This window comes from Phyllobates terribilis, unplaced genomic scaffold, assembly GCF_046119375.1.
Source record: "Phyllobates terribilis strain yellow unplaced genomic scaffold, ASM4611937v1 Scaffold_11__3_contigs__length_659146591, whole genome shotgun sequence".
Classification (NCBI taxonomy): Eukaryota; Metazoa; Chordata; class Amphibia; order Anura; family Dendrobatidae; genus Phyllobates; species Phyllobates terribilis.
The window spans coordinates 261,604,297-261,625,933 of NW_027362771.1; positions in this window are offsets into that span (position 1 = coordinate 261,604,297).

A 21,637-nucleotide genomic window follows, 5' to 3' on the forward strand; every position below is an offset into this window, starting at 1 on the left:
TTCAGACCCCTTTAAATTTTTCACTCTTTGTTTCATTGCAGCTATTTGGTAAATTCTAAAAAGTTCATTTTTTTCTCATTAAAGTACACTCTGTACCCCATCTTGACCGAAAAAAACAGAAATGTAGAAATTTTTGCAAATTTATTAAAAAAGAAAAACTGAAATACCACATGGTCATAAGTATTCAGACCCTTTGCTCAGCATTGAGTAGGAGCACCCTTTTGAGCTAGTACAGCCATGAGTCTTCTTGGGAATGATGCAACAAGTTTTTCCCACCTGGATTTGGGGATCCTCTGCCATTCTTCTTTGCAGATCCTCTCCAATTCCATCAGGTTGGATGGTGAACATTGGTGGACAGCCACTTTCAGGTCTCTCCAGAGATCCTCAATTGGGTTTAGGTCAGGGCTCTGGCTGGGCCAGTCAAGAATGGTCACAGAGTTGTTCTGAAGCCACTCCTTTGTTATTTTAGCTGTGTGCTTAGGGTCATTGTCTTGTTGGAAGGTGAACCTTTGGCCAAGTCTGAGGTCCAGAGCACTCTGAAAGAGGTTTTCATCCAGGATATCTCTGTACTTGGCCACATTCATGTTTCCTTCAATTGCAACCAGTTGTCCTGTTCCTGCAGCTGAAAAACACCCCCTTAGAATGATGCTGCCACTAACATGTTTCACTGTTGGGATTGTATTGGGCAGGTGATGAGCAGTGCCTGGTTTTCTCCACACATACCGCTTAGAATTATCACCAAAAAGTTCTATCTTCGTCTCATCAGACCAGAGAATCTTATTTCTCATAGTCTGGGAGTCCTTCATGTGTTTTTGAGCAAACTCTATGCTGGCTTTCATCTGTCTTGCACTGAGGGGAGGCTTCCGTCGGGCCACTCTGCCATAAAGGTCTGACTGGTGGAGGGCCGCAGTGATAGTTGACTTTGTGGAACTTTCTCCCATCTCCCTTCTGCATCTCTGGAGCTCAGCCACAGTGATCTTGGGGTTCTTCTTTACCTCTCTCACCAAGGCTCTTCTCTCACGATTGCTCAGTTTGGCTGGACGGCCAGGTCTAGGAAGACTTCTGGGGGTCCCAAACTTCTTCCATTTAAGGATTATGGAGGCCACTGTGCTCTTAGGAACCTTGAGTAATGCAGAAATTCTTTTGTAACCTTGGCCAGATCTGTGCCTTGCCACAGTTCTGTCTCTGAGCTCTTTGGCATTTCCTTTGAGCTCATGATTCTCATTTGATCTGACATGCACTGTGAGCTGTGAGGTCTTATATAGACAGGTGTGTGCCTTTCCAAATCAAGTCCTATCAGTTTAATTAAACACAGCTGGACTCCAATGAAGGAGTAGAACCATCTCAAGGAGGATCACAAGGAAATGGACAGCATGTGACTTAAATATGAGTGTCTGAGCAAAGGGTCTGAATACTTATGACCATATAATATTTCAGTTTTTCTTTTTTAATACATTTGCAAAAATTTCTACATTTCTGTTTTTTTCAGTCAAGATGGGGTGCAGAGTGTACTTTAATGAAAAAAAATGAACTTTTTAGAATTTACCAAATGGCTGCAATGAAACAAAGAGTGAAAAATTTAAAGGGGTGTGAATACTTTCCGTACCCACTGTATATAGTCACTAGTCAGTAATCCCATTTTTAAACCTTCAAGAGCCACCACACACAGATGTATCCAGGACATGGGCTACAAGTGTTGCATTCTTAGTGTCAAGCCACTCATGACCAATAGACAACGCCAGAAGCGTCTTAGTCTTACGTGGGCCAAGGAGAAAAAGACATGGACTGTTGCTCAGTGGTCCAAGGTGTTGTTTTACATATGATTTCCAAATTAAATGCAAAATTTACTTTCAAGGTCCCAGAGTCTGGAAGAAGAGTGGAAAGGCACACAATCCAAGCTGCTTGAGGTCTAGTGTGAAGTTTCCACAATCAGTTATGGTTTGGAGAGCCATGTCATCTGCTGGTGTAGGTCCACTGTGTTTTATCAAGACCAAAGTCAGCGCAGCCGTCTACCAGGAAATTTTAAAGCACTTCATGAATCCCTCTGCCGACAAGCTTTTTGGAGATGGACATTTCATTCTCCAGCAGGACTTGGCACCTGTCCACACGGCCAAAAGTACCAATACCTGGTTTAAAAACAACAGTATCACTGTGCTTGATTGGCCAGCAAACTCGCCTGACCTTAACCCCATAGAGAATCTATGGGGTATTATCAAGAGGAAGATGAGAGACACCAGACCCAACAATGCAGACGAGCTGAAGGCTGCTATCAAAGGAACCTGGGCTTCCATAACACCTCAGCAGTGCCACAGGCTGATCGCCTCCATGCCACGCCGCATTGATGCAGTAACTGATGCAAAAGGAGCCCCGACCAAGTATTGAGTGCATTTACTGAACATACATTTCAGTAGGCCAACATTTCGGATTTTAAATCATTTTGCAAGCTGTTGTTATAAAGTATTCTAATTTACTGAGATAATGGCTTTTGTGTTTTCATTGGCTTTAAGCCTTAATCATCAACATTAACAGAAATAAACACTTGGAATAGATCACTCTGTTTGTAATGAGTCTTTATAATATATGAGTTTCACTTTTTGTATTGAAGAACTAAAATAAATTAACTTTTTGATGATATTCTAATTTTGTGAGAAGCACCAGTATATAGATTGATATTACAAACCAAGTGCCATGTTGTATCCACACTGACCAGTACCCTTACGTGTTTTTCGCGTGTTGCTTCATCACCCTTATGCGCGCAGGGGTACTGGGCAGTGTGGATACAACAGGGCACTTGGTTTGTAATATCAATCTATATACAGTACAGACCAAAAGTTTGGACGCACCTTCTTATTTAAAGATTTTTCTGTATTTTCATAACTATGAAAATTGTACATTCACACTGAAGGCATCAAAACTATGAATTAACACATGTGGAATTATATACTTAACAAAAAAGTGTGAAACAACTGAAAATATGTCTTATATTCTAGGTTCTTCAAAGTAGCCACCTTTTGCTTTGATGACTGCTTTGCATTGCTTGGCATTCTCTTGATGAGCTTCAAGAGGTAGTCACCGGAAATGGTTTTCCAACAATCTTGAAGGAGTTCCCAGAGATGCTTAGCACTTATTGGCCCTTTTGCCTTCACTCTGCAGTCCAGCTCACCCCAAACCATCTCGATTGGGTTCAGGTCTGGTGGCTGTGGAGGCCAGGTCATCTGGTGTAGCACCCCATCACTCTCCTTCTTGGTCAAATAGCTCTTACACAGCCTGGAGGTGTGTTTGGGGTCATTGTCCTGTTGAAAAATAAATGATGGTCCAACTAAATGCAAACCGGATGGAATAGCATGCCGCTGCAAGATGCTGTGGTAGCCATGCTGGTTCAGTATGCCTTCAATTTTGAATAAATCCCCAACAGTGTCACCAGCAAAGCACCCCCACACCATCACACCTCCTCCTCCATGCTTCACGGTGGGAACCAGGCATGTAGAGTCCATCCATTCACCTTTTCTGCGTCGCACAATGACACGGTGGTTGGAACCAATGATGTCAAATTTGGACTCATCAGACCAAAGCACAGATTTCCACTAGTCTAATGTCCATTCCTTGTGTTCTTTAGCCCAAACAAGTCTCTTCTGCTTGTTGCCTGTCCTTAGCAGTGGTTTCCTAGCAGTTATTTTACCATGAAGGCCTGCTGCACAAAGTCTCCTCTTAACAGTTGTTGAAGAGATGTGTCTGCTGCTAGAACTCTGTGTGGCATTGACCTGGTCTCTAATCTGAGCTGCTGTTAACCTGCGATTTCTGAGGCTGGTGACTCGGATAAACTTATCCTCAGAAGCAGAGGTGAATCTTGGTTTTCCTTTCCTGGGGCGGTCCTCATGTGAGCCAGTTTCTTTGTAGCGCTTGATGGTTTTTGCAACTGCACTTGGGGACACTTTCAAAGTTTTCCCAATTTTTCGCACTGACTGACCTTCATTTCTTAAAGTAATGATGGCCACTCGTTTTTCTTTACATAGCTGCTTTTTTGTTGCCATAATACAAATTCTAACAGTCTATTTAGTAGGACTATCAGCTGTGTATCCACCTGACTTCTGCACAACACAACTGATGGTCCCAACCCCATTTATAAGGCAAGAAATCCCACTTATTAAACCTGACAGGGCACACCTTGAAGCATCTCTGGGAACTCCTTCAAGATTGTTGGAAGACCATTTCCGGTTACTACCTCCTTCAAGAGAATGCCAAGAGTGTGCAAAGCAGTCATCAAAGCAAAAGGTGGCTACTTTGAAGAACCTAGAATATAAATCATATTTTCAGTTGTTTCACACTTTTTTGTTAAGTATATAATTCCACATGTGTTAATTCATAGTTTTGATGCCTTTAGTGTGAATGTACAATTTTCATAATCATGAAAATACAGAAAAATCTTTAAATGAGAAGGTGTGTCCAAAGTTTTGGTCTGTACTGTATGTGTATACCACATGGTCTTAGCTACTGGTGACCGTTTAAGTTACTCATGAGTTGAGAACTTCTATTAATATACTTGCAGGTTAACTATACAGTTTAACAACAGGATTACTGACTATATATACTATTGTATATGTGATCACTTTATTGATTATATATGAATTGAGCAATATATTTATTTGTATCTACGTATTTATTTGATGAATTGTCTGTATACTTACCTGTACTTACCCGGTATTCTACTGTGCCTTAATACTGTCATTGTTGTACCACACTGCCCAACTGTTTGGGACTTTTTTAGGGGCAATTTTATAGTGGTTTTGTTAGATGTGTTCAATAAAGATTTATAAAATTGATAATAGACAATAGTATTCTGTATACACAATTATAATTATTGTTCATAAAAATTAGAATGGGGGCATTTTTTGGATTATGATTGAAATTGGAGACCCTCCATTTTTTTGGGAGGAAAATGGAGGGTACGTCTTATGGTCCGAACGCAACTTACCGGTGGTGGTGGTGGAGTGGGATCGCAGGGCGGCGGCGGAAGAAGAGGTGAGGGGGGCCAGTATCTGGCTGGGGGCCGGGCCTGGCCGGGTGCCAGGGCAGGTGTCTTTCTGTGAGCAGAGTGGCAGAGCAGAGTGAGCGGCCATTTTCCTGTAGATCACAGCTTAAGAAAGATGGCCGCAGCCACCGGAAGCCGCTCACTCTGCTCTGCCACTCCGCTCACAGCAAGACACCAGCCCCAGCACCAGGCCCCCAGCACTCCAGGTAACAGGCCTCCAGCACCCCGGCCCCCAACACTCCAGGCCACCAGGACCAGGGCACCAGGCCACCAGCACCCCAAGTACCAAGCCAACAGCACCCCAGGCCACAAATACCAAGGCACCAGGCCACCAGCACCCCTGGTACCAGGCCCCCAGCACCCCAGGCACCAGGGCACCAACCTACCAGCACCAGGGCACCAGCACCAGGGCACCAGGCCACCAGAACCTCAGCAACAGGCCACCAGTACCAGGGCACCAGCACCCCAGGTACCAGGCCATCAGTACCAGGCCCCCAGCACCTCAGGGCACCAGGCCCCCAGGTACCAGGCCCCCAGCGCAAGGCTCCCAGCCACCAGGCCCCCAGGTACCAGCATGCCTCCACTTCCGCTGGCTTCCTGAAGGACCCTGCCTCCTGTGACCCCAGCTCCACCGCCCCCCCAGGTAAGATACCTATTCAGACTATAAGACGGACCCCCATCTTCTAAAAAATAATTTTTTTCCTATTTTCCACCCCAAAATTTGGGGTGCGTCTTATAGTCTGAAAAATACGGTATATATCCAAATGCTGATACCCAGGTCTCCCCTGCTATGTCGCTGCTCACTTATATAAACTAAATGAAAGTTGCTCTATGATTGGCTGCTATGGCAGCAAAGAAAGGATTTCTTTAGACAAGTCTACAAACATATCTTTAGCTGCATGGGACAATGTACCGAGCGACCAGAAGGCTAAAGCTGGGGGTGCGGGGAAGAGACTGAGATGCCAGGAGGGATTTCATAGGTGATGAGGTCATCGTACAGATGACTTGACGTTAGAGAATGATTCCTGTCAACACACTAGTGCATGTACTGGAATAGTTGTTAGATCCCTATAATGAAGGGGGATGTGTAGATGTAACTGAGGTGGGATGAAATAAAAAACTTCTGGACGACCCCTAGATTATACATTTCTGGACAGTCCACTCATTACTCTGCATTAACGTTCTTGGAGTGTAAGCAGCACAAGATCGTGAAGCTGTGGGGTGCAAAGCAGGCTGTCATGCACAGCCAAACAAAAAAACTGACCAGCACATCCATACTAGTGTGTACAGAAGCCAGCTAAGACAATAATTCTAAGAGAAAATATAGCTGCACTCTGAAATACTAAGAATAATACATTTAGAAAATTGGAACAGCATTACTGCCATAGAAAATAGGTAAATGCTACATTATGTACATCTGGAATATTAAAAAAAATGGAACTGCAATATTGCTATAAAAAATTATAGTAAAAAGAAGGTACTTAGCGCATAAATTTGCCAGTATATGTGAGCCCAATAGCCATTATCAAGGCATATCTCATTTTTAGGTCCCTGTCCTGATAAGACACCTCTCCTGGACTACAAAGCCTACAATTTATGGGGCAGGAAGGAACCAGCTAATTAAAACCACCTAAGGCTGATGGGAGTGGGAGCACACATATTATAGGAGTTTGCTACAAGCAGAAAAACTGAACAGCACATCCAAACTTCTGTGTACAGGTGCCAGCTACATTATTTTTACTGTAACCTTTCTATAGCAATATTGCAGTTCTGTTTTTTTTTTCCAATATTCCATATGTACATAATGTAGGGTTTACCTATTTTCTATGGCAGTAATGCAGTTCCAATTTTCTAAATTTATTATTCTTAGCATTTCAAAGTGCAGCTAGACTGTCATACACAGCTAGACTTCCCAGACAGAGGGTGAAACATACTTACTAGTGTTGAGCAAGCACTAAAATGCTCGGGTGCTCGAAGCTCGGGCCGAGCTCACTGTGATACTCGGGTGCTCGACCCGAGCAACGAGCCCAATGTTAGTCTATGGGAGACCCGAACATTTTTGCGGCGGCTCCCCCAGCAGTCTGTAGAAAGCCTAAAAAGTGCCCAAAACGATAGTGACAGTGCTCAAATGACATGGGGACAGCATGGGGATCGCCCCTGGAAGCATCTCTGACCCCCAGGTCACTGCTGTCAACAACGTGCTCAGAGGTATTAAGCCACTTTTACAGGCTCACAATAAAACGTTCAAAAACGAAAGTGAAAGTGCTTTCCTGTGAAATATGTTAACCCCTTAACGACCATGGGTCTTTCTGTTTTTTGTGTTTTCCTTTTTTGCTCCCCTTCTTCCCAGAGCCAGAACTTTTTTAATTTTCGTTCAATATGGCCATGTGAGGGCTTATTTTTTGCGGGACGAGTTGTACTTTTAAACACCATCACTGGTTTTACCATATCGTGTGCTGGAAAATGGGAAAAAAATTCCAAGTGCAGTGAAACTGCAAAAAAAATGCAATTCCACAGTTGTTTTTTGGGTCATTTTTTTACCACGTTCACAGATTGCTAAAACTGACCTGCCATCATTATTTTCCAGGTCGTTACGAGTTCATAGACACCAAACATTTATAGGTTCTTTTTTATTTAAGTGGTGAAAAAAAAATCCAAAGCTTGCTAAAAAAACAAAAAAAAATTACGCCATTTTCCGAGACCCTTAGCTTCTCCATTTTTCGGGATCTGGGGCCAGGTGAGGGCTTATTTTTTGCGTGCCGGGCTGACGTTTTTATTGATACCATTTTGGGGTAGATCCGATGTTTTGATCGCCCGTTATTGCATTTTATTGCAAAGTTGTAGCGACCAAAAAAACGTAATTCTGGCGTTTAAAATTTTTTTCTCGTTATGCCGTTTACTGATTGTATTAATTCTTCTTTTATATTGATAGATCGGGCGATTCTGAACGCGGCGATACCAAATATGTGTATGTGGTTTTTTTTATATATATATATATTTTATTTTGAATGGGGCGAAAGGGGGGTAACTTAAACTTTTATATATTTTTTATTTTTTTTATTTTTTTAAAAACTTTTTTTTACACTTTCTGCTTGCTTCTATAGTCTCCAGAGGAGACTAGAAGCAGCAGTTGTCTGATTGCTTCTACTGCATACAAGCGATGAGCAGATCGCTTGTATGCAGGAGAAATGCTCACTTGCTATGAGCGCTGACCACTAGGTGGCGCTCATAGCAATTGAGACATGACAACCACAGGCGTCTGCTGCAGACCCTGAGTTGTCATGCCCACCCATTGGTGAGCCGCGATCACGTGACGGGGTCACTGATGGGCGGGGCTTAGGACTCCCGGAAGCGCGAGTTAAATGCCACTGTCAGAGATTTAACATGTTAACAGCCGCGGGTGGATTGCGATTCCAATAATCAGCTGACATGTGTTCGCTTCAGTGCGGGCTCACCGCCGGAGCCCCCGCTGAACCGGCCTTCCCGACCTGGTGCGTACTATTACTGACCAGGTCGGAAAGGAGTTAAGGAACATACTTTCCAGGGTAAAGACTTATGTATAAGGTAAAATAAATAACCAAAAACAAAAATACTCCTCCACACCTTGGGCTATGTTCACAAGTAGCATTTTTTATGCGTTTTTGCACGTTTGTATTGCTTTCAACCGTGACAAATGCATTCACCAGGAAATGTCATTTTAACATTTTACAACCTTATCTGGCCATGTGCTGTGTGACACATGCATACAGTGCTAAAAAGACATGGGAACAGCATGGGGAAGACCCCTGGAAGCATCTCTGACACCCAGGTCACTGCCTAAAAGTGTGCCCATCAGAAGTGATCCTTGCCGCATCAGAAGATGCAGACTTGCAACTATCCCCGTGCAAGTCCTTGTCCCAGGGCAGTGTTCAATTGTACCTCCCCCATAACTTGCAATACGAGCGCAAGTATGCAGCCTGCCACCCACCCACCCCCAGGCTGCAATACCATACTGCTAGCTTGCTTGCACTTGAAATTGGGCCTTTTAGGCATGTGGAGGTGGAATCTGGCCACCATGTCATGGCTGCGTTGGTAGCCTGGTATTCATACTCAGTCCCCAGCCGCCCGGCGGCCGGGTGTCCACGCTTGGTCCCCAGCCACCAGGGGGCGGCCGGGTGTCCATACTCAGTCACCAGCCGCCCCGCGGCCAGGTGCCCACACACAGTCCCCAGCCGCTTGGGGGTGGCCGGGTGTCCATAAACGGTCCCCAGCCGCCCCTATTTGTCCCGGTGCGCCTTATACACAAGCGCGCATGCCAAAACATTACCTGTGCCCTCCCCAGTGCATTTAGTGGGAAGGACAGCCTAACCACAAACACGTGGACAAGTGAATGTGGCCAGGAATGGTCCATCTCACTGACGCCTTCACACTGGGTTAATATTGTGGAAGCCGGGACACAGTTGGACACTGGGATGCAACACGTCCTCCAGACATAGAGGATTGCGGGTCCTGGGTCAATCAGGCTTCAACACAAAGTTCAGAAGGTAGACAGCAGCAGTGGTCGGCCTCCTACACAACGAGTAAATTATTCATGATCATGAGGCCATCCACCTCCTTAGCTTTCTGTTCCTTGGAATGCAAGCGCATGTATGTAGTAGCAGCTAGGCCTGAGGTGGTCAGCGTTTTGGCGCATATTCTACCTCTTTCGAGGATTGCTGGATGTTTTCCTGCTACTATCCCAGTTCTATGACTCCCGTTAAAACAAAGCTTCAGGTGATGAATGATGGATGAGGTGGTGGCAAAGGAGAAAGAGCAGGAGGAACAGGGACCATTCACATCAATATCAGGCCAGCCAACCACACATGTCTTGTAGGATATGTTTCTGTACCAAAAGGAGCGGTTCAGCTACACAGTTATAAGGCATACAGTGAATGCAATGCCTACCAAAAATTTCGAGCCACTCCAATGCCCCTTGGAAGTGACATGGAGGTCAGAGGGCCTTAACTAAACCGTTTTTTCCATTTATAGCAACTGGGTCTCCTGTACACTGTTGGCCTAAGCAGGGAATGGAAGGCTTTCCAAAAATTATTAGGCACTGCAATGCCCCTTGAAACAGACGTGGATTACAGCGTATTAAAAACCTTCTACCCATTATTGGGGAGTGGGTCTCCCTTAGTGTTCGCCTATGCATTGAAAAGCAAAAGCTGACAAAAATTAGGAGGAAATGAAATGCCCGTTGCAAGAGTCGTGGAGGTTAGAGGTAATTAAAAACAACATGTCAATGCCCCTTGGAAGAGCTGTGGAGTTCAGAGTGGTTTAACAAGACGGTTTTAATGCCCCCTAGAAGAGACGTGGAGTTCAGAGTGGTTTAACAAGACAGTTTTAATGCCCCTTGGAAGAGATGTGGAGGTCACAGTAGCTTAACAAGATGGTTTTAATGCCCCTTGGAAGAGACGTGGAGTTCAGAGTGGTTTAACAAGACAGCTTTAATGCCCCTTGGAAGAGTGGTGGAGGTTACAGTGGAATAAAAAGACAATATCAATGCCCCGTGGAAGAGACGTGGAGGTCACAGTAGCTTAACAAGACGGTTTTAATGCCCCTTGGAAGAGTGGTGGAGGTCGCAGTGGAATAAAAAGACAATATCAATGCCCCTTGGAAGATTGGTGGAGGTTACAGTGGAATAAAAAGACAATATCAACGCCCTGTGGAAGAGACGTGGAGGTCACAGTAGCTTAACAAGACGCTTTTAATGCCCCTTGGAAGAGTGATGGAGGTCGCAGTGGAATAAAAAGACAATATTAACGATCCCTGGAAGAGACGTGGAGGTCACAGTAGCTTAACAAGACGATTTTAATGCCCCTTACAAGAACCATGCAGTACAGCATATTAAAAACATTATTCCCATTATTGGGGAGTGGGTCTCCCATAGTCTTTGCCTATGCCTTCCAAGCAAAAGCTGCCAAAAATTAGGAAGGGGGAACTTGCAATGTCCCTTACAAGAGCCATGCAGTACAGCATATTAAAAACATTATTCCCATTATTGGGGAGTGGGTCTCCCATAGTCTTTGCCTATGCCTTCCAAGCAAAAGCTGCCAAAAATTAGGACAGAGGAACTTGCAATGCTGGCAACATGGACCACGGTCACCCTGGTGGTATAGTGGTCGTGGAGGCTGAGGATAAAGAGAAGAGCAAAAAACAGCCGAAATGAGGAAGCGTATACCCATGTGTGGGTGCGAAGCGATGCATGGGAATACACCTCCCGAAATAACACAGTGGATTTGACTTTATGTTACTCTGCTGTCATTTGGTGGTGATGAGAAGTCTGGCCCAATCCAGCCCTTGTTCATTTTGATAAGGGTCAGCTTGTCAGCATTGTCAGTTGACAGGCGAGTGCGCTTATCAGTTATAATTCCCCCAGCGGCACTAAAAACACGCTCCGATAACACGCTAGCGGCAGGGCAGGCCAGGACCTCCAAGGCGTACAGAGTGAGTTCATTCCAAGTGTCCAGCTGGGATACCCAATAATTAAAAGGCACAGAGGAATCACGGAGGACGCTGGTGCGATCGGCAAGGTACTCCCTCACCATCTTTTGAAACTTTCCACTCCTTGTGAGAGTACCCCGCGCCTCAGGGCCTGTAAGCTGGGCGGGTGTCAGAAAACTGTCCCAGAACGTTGACAGTGTTCCCCTGCCTCTGCTGGATTGGAGTTGCATCTCTCTCGCCTGTACGCCTTGGTTGTGCAATGAACTGTGACCTCTGCCGCTAGCGTGTTCAGATGGGAATTTTTTTAAGAGTTCTGCAGCCAGGGCCCTCTGGTATTGCCCCATTTTTGTAGACCTCTCCACCTCAGGAATAAGAGAGTGAAAGTTCTCCTTGTAGCGGGGGTCTACAAGTGTCACCAACCAGTAATGACTGTCACCCAACATTTTGACAACGCGAGGGTCACGGTTAAGGCAGCGTAACATAAAGTCAGCCATGCGTGCCAGACTGGTAACGGGCAAGATTTCCGTGTCCTCACCAAGATGACGACTGACCATGCTCTCCTCCTCCTCCTCCTCTTCCTCCTCCCCCCTGTCCTCAGGCCACCCACGCTGAACCGACGGTATGACACTTGTACAGGTACTACCGTCTACAACGCATGATAGCAGCTCCTGTTCTTCCTCCTCCTCCTCCTCCTCCTGCTCCTCTCCCTCATTGTCCCCCAATGCACGTTGGGATGAGATGAGGCTGGGCTGTGTGTAATCGCCCGCTACGGCTTCTTGATCCATCTCATCATACTCTGGCTGCAATGCCTCCTCTTTAATTCTCTGCAGGGAGCGTTGCAAAAGATAGACAAGTGGGATGCTGACACTAATGATGGCGTCATCGCCACTCACCATCTTGGTGGCCTCCTCAAAGTTTGTCAGGATGGTACATATGTCAGACATCCAGGTCCACTCCTGAGGTCTTATGTGTGGAGTCTGACCTGAATATCGACGGCCTTGTTGCAGCTGGTACTCCACAACTGCTCTCTTCTGCTCACAAATCCTTTGCAATATGTGGAGGGTAGAGTTCCAACGTGTGGGGACATCACACACCAGTCGGTGTGCCGGAAGCTGCAAACGCTGCTGCAACACAGCAAGGGCGGCAGAAGCTGTAGCCGACTTGCGAAAATGAGCTGACAGGCGGCGTACTTTCACGAGCAGATCTGGCAACTCGGAGTACGATTTAAGAAACCGCTGAACCACGAGGTTAAGCACATGAGCCAGGCATGGTACGTGTGTGATCTCACCTCGCCTCAGAGCCGCCACCAGGTTACGGCCATTGTCACACACGACCATGCCAGGATGTATGTTCAACGGTCTAAGCCACAGATCTGCCTGCTCTTTCACAGCTGTCCACAACTCACAAACAGTGTGAGGTTTATCACCTAAGCTTATGAGTTTCAGCACAGCCTGTTGCCGCTTGGCGGAGGCAGTACTGCAATGCTTCCAGATTGTAACTGATGTGGTGATATCTGAGATGGAGGCTGAACATGAGGAGGAGGAGGAGGAGGATGCGCAGGAGCTGTACACTGTGGGGGCAACTCTGACTGACATAGGGCCCGCAATCCTCGGTGTGGGGAGGATGTGTTCCGTCCCAAGGTCCGACTGGGTCCCGGCTTCCACTATGTTTACCCAGTGTGCCGCCAGAGAGATGTACCGTCCCTGGCCACAAGCACTTGTCCATGTGTCCGTTGTCAGGTGGACTCTCCCAGTAACTGCGTTGTTGAGGGCATGGCAGATGCATTGGGACACGTGCTTGTGTAGTGCGGGGATTGCACACCGGGCAAAATAGTGTCGACTGGGGACCGAGTACCGAGGGACGGCCACCGCCATAAGATTGCGGAAGGATTCCGTCTCCACTAGCCTAAAAGGCAGCATTTCCAATGCAAGCAGTCGTGAAATGTGCGAATTTAGGACTGTGGCCTGTGGGGCGTTAGCTGCGAATTTCCGCTTTCGTTCAAAGGTCTGGGATATGGACAATTGAAAGCTGCGGTGGGACGTGGACGTGGACGTTGATGCTGTTTCTTGAGAAACTGCCATAACAAGTGAAGACTGAGAGGAGGGGGCATCTTTACATGCAGTATGGACAGGGGATTGCCTTGCACACACAACAGGGGGTTCTATTTCACGCACAACAGTGGAAGAAGCAGTGGTGACACCCGCTGACACTGGTCGTGGACCCTGGGTTTCGCCCCACAAAGTCCAGTGCTTTGCTGCCATGTGCCTGATCATGCTGGTGGTGGTCAGGCTGGTAGTTTTGTCACCCCTGCTGATGCTGGCATGGCAGGTGGAACATATGGCCTTTTTGGGGTTATCAGCAGAGTCTTTTAAAAAATTCCAGACTCTGGAAGACCTACCGCTTGTACTGGCAACGTCCCTCGTGTTGGTGTTACGGGGAACGGTTGCCTGCCTTCTGTCTGCGGCCACCACACTGCTTCTTTATGCCTGTTGGGGTACTCTGCCTCCCTCCCCCTGTGTGCTGCTGGCCTCACTCCGCATGTCCTCCTTCCACGTTGGGTCAGTTACTAGATCATCCACCAGCTCCTCCTCTTCCACTTGCGCACCACGTTCCTCCTCTTCACTTCCTGGCAATTGTGTCTCGTCATCGTCCACCTCTTGTGACAGATTGCCAACGTCGACATCCTGTGGCCGTGGTTCTTCAAATATTTGGGCATCGCAACATGGGATCTCCTCTTCCACCACTTCAAGCGTATCAGGCGAGGGGCCCAAATATGGAAATGGACCAGTGAACAGCTCTTCAGAGTGTCCAAGTGTGGGATCACTTGCTGTCTGACGACACTCGGCATGGTGGGAGGAAGGAGCATCAGGGTGAGGAGGAGTATGCGGTCGAGACTCACGGCTACTAAGAGTTGACCTTGTGGAAGACAGACCGGAGGTGGTGGTGCCCAAGTAACTGGAAGTATTGTCTGCTATCCAGTTAATAACCTGTTCACACTGATCAGTTCTCAATACTGGTGTTGTTCTGTGCTTCCCTAGTAATTCGGTCAAGAAGTGGGAGCGAGAAGATGTGGCTGTTGGTTGTGGCACATTTTCACCTTGGCCACGGCCCCGTCCTCTGCATGAACCATCACCAGAACGTCCACTTCCACGTCCCTTGCCACGCGCCTTGCCCATTGTAAATGAAGTAAAATAGCTTACACTTGCACTATCAATGGAAAAAGGGTAATAAAGAGTAGATTAGAACCGTGGAAGAGGAAAACCACAGTTATTGTTTACTGGGGTATACCACACTTTTTTAAATAGAGATATTTGCGGCTGAACAGTGAGCGACACACTGAAACTGCTTTTTTTTTTAGATACCAAAGGCCCAAAACTGGATAGTACAGCGATTTGACCCGTGGAACTGCGAAACCACACTGGGATGTCGGGCCTACACAAGACTATTTTCAACAGATATATTTTTGTGTCACAACAGTCAGGAGACACTACTGTTTTTCTTTACGGAAAAAACTACCAAAAGCTGAATAATAGAGATTTTTTACCGTGGGATGGCAAAACCACAGTTATTGTTTACTGGGGTATACCACACTTTTTTAAATAGAGATATTTGCGGCTGAACAGTGAGCGACACACTCAAACTGCTTTTTTTTTAGATACCAAAGGCCCAAAACTGGATAGTACAGCGATTTGACCCGTGGAACTGCGAAACCACACTGGGATGTCGGGCCTACACAAGACTATTTTCAACAGATATATTTTTGTGTCACAACAGTCAGGAGACACTACTGTTTTTCTTTACGGAAAAAACTACCAAAAGCTGAATAATAGAGATTTTTTACCATGGGATGGCAAAACCACAGTTATTGTTTACTGGGGTATACCACACTTTTTTAAATAGAGATATTTGCGGCTGAACAGTGAGCGACACACTCAAACTGCTTTTTTTTTAGATACCAAAGGCCCAAAACTGGATAGTACAGCAATTTGACCCGTGGAACTGCGAAACCACACTGGGATGTCGGGCCTACACAAGACTATTTTCAACAGATATATTTTTGTGTCACAACAGTCAGGAGACACTACTGTTTTTCTTTACGGAAAAAACTACCAAAAGCTGAATAATAGAGATTTTTTACCGTGGGATGGCAAAACCACAGTTATTGTTTACTGGGGTATACCACACTTTTTTAAATAGAGATATTTGCGGCTGAACAGTGAGCGACACACTCAAACTGCTTTTTTTTTAGATACCAAAGGCCCAAAACTGGATAGTACAGCGATTTGACCAGTGGAACTGCGAAACCACACTGGGATGTCGGGCCTACACAAGACTATTTTCAACAGATATATTTTTGTGTCACAACAGTCAGGAGACACTACTGTTTTTCTTTACGGAAAAAACTACCAAAAGCTGAATAATAGAGATTTTTTACCGTGGGATGGCAAAACCACAGTTATTGTTTACTGGGGTATACCACACTTTTTTAAATAGAGATATTTGCGGCTGAACAGTGAGCGACACACTCAAACTGCTTTTTTTTTAGATACCAAAGGCCCAAAACTGGATAGTACAGCGATTTGACCCGTGGAACTGCGAAACCACACTGGGATGTCGGGCCTACACAAGACTAGTTTCAACAGATATATTTTTGTGTCACAACAGTCAGGAGACACTACTGTTTTTCTTTACGGAAAAAACTACCAAAAGCTGAATAATAGAGATTTTTTACCGTGGGATGGCAAAACCACAGTTATTGTTTACTGGGGTATACCACACTTTTTTAAATAGAGATATTTGCGGCTGAACAGTGAGCGACACACTCAAACTGCTTTTTTTTTAGATACCAAAGGCCCAAAACTGGATAGTACAGCGATTTGACCCGTGGAACTGCGAAACCACACTGGGATGTCGGGCCTACACAAGACTATTTTCAACAGATATATTTTTGTGTCACAACAGTCAGGAGACACTACTGTTTTTCTTTACGGAAAAAACTACCAAAAGCTGAATAATAGAGATTTTTTACCGTGGGATGGCAAAACCACAGTTATTGTTTACTGGGGTATACCACACTTTTTTAAATAGAGATATTTGCGGCTGAACAGTGAGCGACACACTCAAACTGCTTTTTTTTTAGATACCAAAGGCCCAAAACTGGATAGTACAGCGATTTGACCCGTGGAACTGCGAAACCACACTGGGATGTCGGGCCTACACAAGACTATTTTCAACAGATATATTTTTGTGTCACAACAGTCAGGAGACACTACTGTTTTTCTTTACGGAAAAAACTACCAAAAGCTGAATAATAGAGATTTTTTACCGTGGGATGGCAAAACCACAGTTATTGTTTACTGGGGTATACCACACTTTTTTAAATAGAGATATTTGCGGCTGAACAGTGAGCGACACACTCAAACTGCTTTTTTTTTAGATACCAAAGGCCCAAAACTGGATAGTACAGCGATTTGACCCGTGGAACTGCGAAACCACACTGGGATGTCGGGCCTACACAAGACTATTTTCAACAGATATATTTTTGTGTCACAACAGTCAGGAGACACTACTGTTTTTCTTTACGGAAAAAACTACCAAAAGCTGAATAATAGAGATTTTTTACCGTGGGATGGCAAAACCACAGTTATTGTTTACTGGGGTATACCACACTTTTTTAAATAGAGATATTTGCGGCTGAACAGTGAGCGACACACTCAAACTGCTTTTTTTTTAGATACCAAAGGCCCAAAACTGGATAGTACAGCGATTTGACCCGTGGAACTGCGAAACCACACTGGGATGTCGGGCCTACACAAGACTATTTTCAACAGATATATTTTTGTGTCACAACAGTCAGGAGACACTACTGTTTTTCTTTACGGAAAAAACTACCAAAAGCTGAATAATAGAGATTTTTTACCGTGGGATGGCAAAACCACAGTTATTGTTTACTGGGGTATACCACACTTTTTTAAATAGAGATATTTGCGGCTGAACAGTGAGCGACACACTCAAACTGTTTTTTTTTTAGATACAAATGGCTCAAAATGGATAATACAGAGGTTTGAACCGTGGAAGTGCAAAACAACACTTCTGTTTCTCTAGTCTACACCAGACTATTTTCAACAGTTATATTTGTGTCTGAAAAATCAGAGACACGCTTTTTTTGGGGGGGGGAGAGGGGGGACACACCAAAAGGTTAATAAGAAGGGTATTTGTACAGTGTGAAGGAGGAAAAAAAAAGGAGGATTTAGATGGAAAAAAAAGGATTTTTCCTGGCCCCGGACACCTGGTGCTAAGTCCAGCAATTTGAGCAACAGGAGCACACAGGACTGTAATGCAGCGTTTGCTGGTATAGCCACTGTGTCTCCTATACAGCCTGCCTGCCTGGTATCTGGGATGGATATTAGTCCTGAAAAGGACTGTTTGTTTGTTCTGGCAGACTTTACAGACCCTACACTAACTATTTCGCAGTTTATATCTCTCCCTAAATCAGCAGCGCTGTCCTTACACTGTCTAATCCGGAGCGACTGTGTCCAAGATGGCGGCGCCCGGTTTTAAATACTCAAGGTGACACTGTGCGGCCAGCCAATCACTGTAATGCCCACAACCAACATGGCTGCAGCATTACAGTGATTGGCTGGCAATCCCTGCATGTTCATTGGCTCTGTAAAGAGCGCCAAACATGCAGGGCGAAGACCCGAGCTCCCACCCGAGTAACCCGGAAATGCTCGGTGCTCACCGAACATCCCGAGTAGCGTGATGCTCGGGCGAGTACCGAGCAGTGTCGAGCATGTTCGCTCAACACTAATACTTACCATCTCTGCTAAACAAGCACTTTTGTACACTGCTCCAAAAAATAAAGGGAACACTCAAATAACACACCCTAGATCTGAATGAATGAAATATTCTCATTGATTACTTTGTTCTGTACAAAGTTGAACGTGCTGACAACAAAATCACACAAAAATTTTCAATGGAAATCAAATTTCTTAACCAATGGAGGTCTGGATTTGGAGTCACCCCCAAAATTAAAGTGGAAAAACACACTACAGGCTGATCCAGCTTTGATGTAATGTCCTTAAAACAAGTCAAAATGAGGCTCAGTATTGTGTGTGGCCTCCACATGCCTGTATGACCTCCCTACAACTCCTGGGCATGCTCCTGATGGGGTTGCGGATGGTCTCCTGTAGGATCTCCTCCCAGACCTGGACTAAAGCATCCGCCAACTCCTGGACAGTCTGTGGTGCAACGTGACGTTGGTGGATGGAGCGAAACATGATGTCCCAGATGTGTTCAATCAGATTCAGGTCTAGGGAACGGGCGGGCCAGTCCATAGGTTCAATGTCTTCATCTTACAGGAACTGCTGACACACTCCAGCCACATGAGGTCTGGAATTGTCCTGCATTAGGAGGAACCCAGGGCCAACCGCACCAGCATATGGTCTCACAAGGGGTCTGAGGATCTCATCTACCAGGCTACCTCTGGTGAGCACATGGAGGGCTGTGCGGCCCTCCAAAGAAATGCCACCCCACACCATTACTGACCCACTGCCAAACCGGTCATGCTGAAGGATGTTGCAGGCAGCAGATCGCTCTCCACAGCGTCTCCAGACTCTGTCACGTCTGTCACATGTGCTCAGTGTGAACCTGTTTTGATCTGTGACGAGCACAGGGCACCAGTGGTGGCGACTTTGCCAATCCTGGTGTTCTGTGGCAAATGCCAAGCATCCTGCACGGTGTTGGGCTGTGAGCACAACCCCCATCTGTGGACGTCGGGCCCTCATACCACCCTCATGGAGTTGGTTTCTAACCGTTTGTGCAGACACATGCACATTTGTGGCCTGCTGAAGGTCATTTTGCAGGGCTCTGGCAGTGCTCCTCCTGTTCCTCCTTGCACAAAGGCAGAGGTAGCGGTCCTGCTGCTGGGTTGTTGCCCTCCTACGGCCCCCTCCACGTCTCCTGGTGTACTGTCCTGTCTCCTGGTAGCACCTCCAGCCTCAGGACACTACGCTGACAGACACAGCAAACCTTCCTGCCACAGCTCGCATTGATGTGCCAGCCTGGATGAGCTGCACTACCTGAGCAACTTCTGTGGGTTGTAGAGTTCGTCTCATGCTACCACAAGTGTGAAAGCACAACCAACATTCAAACGTGACCAAAACATCAGTCAGAAAGCATTGGTACTGATTTGTGGTCTGTGGTCCCCACCTGCAGAACCACTCCTTTATTGAGGGTGTCTTGATAATTGCCAATAATTTCCATCTATTGTTTATTCCATTTGCACAACAGCATGCGAAATTATTGTCAATCAGCGTTGCTTCCTAAGTGGACGGTTTGATTTCACAGAAGTTTGATTTACTAGGAGTTATATTCTGTTGTTTAAGTGTTCCCTTTATTTTTTTGAGCAGTGTATATAGATTAAGAAGAGATTAGGAAGCACTGACCGTGCTGCCTCCCCCAGAGCCAGGAAACATGTGATCGCTAGCTGCAGGGAAGGAACAGGAGTTGTTGGTTGTAGGCCATCAACTCAGCTTTGCCATGCAGGCAGCAGGCTGAAATTCACCTGTAACTGGCGCTAATAAACCAGCCTCATTTACAGGGAAAATTAGAAATAACAATAATATTAATATGTTAAAATGTCCCCCAAAGGTCTTTTAAGTCCTTATGTAGGGCGTGGTTTATAAAATATATGAAAAAAATGAAAAAAGCAAAAATAAAATAGAATAAAAAGCATAAATAATAAAAAAAACAACTAAAAAACAAAGACCCTGCCAGTCAGAATCATTGTTTCTAGCCCTGTCCCCATTAAAAAGAAAAATAAGTTGCATCATCCTTCCAGATGCCCGTCCACATGCCTAGTGTTAGGGAACTCCCAGAAAGCATTTGTGGTTAGCACTGTGCACCAGATTATCAATTAACTGCTGCTAAAGCCCTACTGAGAGGTACAACATGTTTAAACATCTTTTTAGATCTCCCATCTAGAGTTGCCAGTAGAATACTGTTGCACTTTGCTACTTCCATCAGTTCCATAAATATTGAGTTAAAAATAGCAATATGCATGTTTTACCACCATGCTATCAAATCCCCTCTGCACTGATCAACTGCAGGTTTCCTGTTCTAGTGATCATGAGGGTCCCAGAATAAGATAGGTGATAAGTAGAGTTGAGAGAGTTTATTCAAGTGAAGTTGAATTTTACAAAAATCAGTATTCTTTTCCATATTTTTTGTAGTTTGCTCTGCAGGAACTCAGCAAAATGGTGGTCACTGTACAGGGTCAGCAAAAGGGTACAAAAACTAATATCTCTGCTGCTCAGTGTCCCCGGTACGGTCCTCAACACCTCTACTTACCATCACCTTTCACTGACACCTTAAGTATCTTCACACTAGGCTGGGAGTAAACCCAGGATGTCCCTGTGTCTGGAAGTCCTGGTCTAGAGTGCTCGTTGTAAGGTCGTGGCGCATGTGGTAACATCATGATTTGCTTCATGACTCTACACCAGGACTTCCAACTGCTAGTAGGCCTAGGATATTCCTTTGCATGCGCAGGGACATCCCAGGCCTAGTCACACCCGGAAGTCCTGGCTTAGTGTGAAGATGACCGGGTTCCATCAGCACACACCGGCAGTAAGGAGCAGGGCCAAGGACCTTGTGGGAGACAGAAAACAGAAAAGGTGAGAAGTGAACTGAGTATGAGTTTTTTGGGTCTTTTTTCTACATCTTACCTTTACTATGCTTTAGGATTCTTTCCATACCCCAGGACCCCAGATTTTAATAAAGGAAATTGAATTTGCTGAGAATAAATTTACTGTAAATCGAATGTCCCTGCAAAATCCATGCAATTTCTCTCTAGTGATGTGTCATTATGGAAAAACCCTTTAAAACTTCATATTGTTCAACATCATCACATGACTTCTCCTTTTTAACAGACAAAACCATGTAAGATTGATTAGGACATGAATCCTAAGTTGCTTATTAATAAAATCCATTAACACAATTTATAAAATGATGTATAAGTTTACTTAGAACAGAATATTTCCTCAGTCTGAATAACGTCCTGAATATGTTAGATTTATTGTGATATTTCCCATTTATCTCCCAATAGGATGCAGTGGTGTTCGGCGATCCAGCTCCAGCATAATCTCT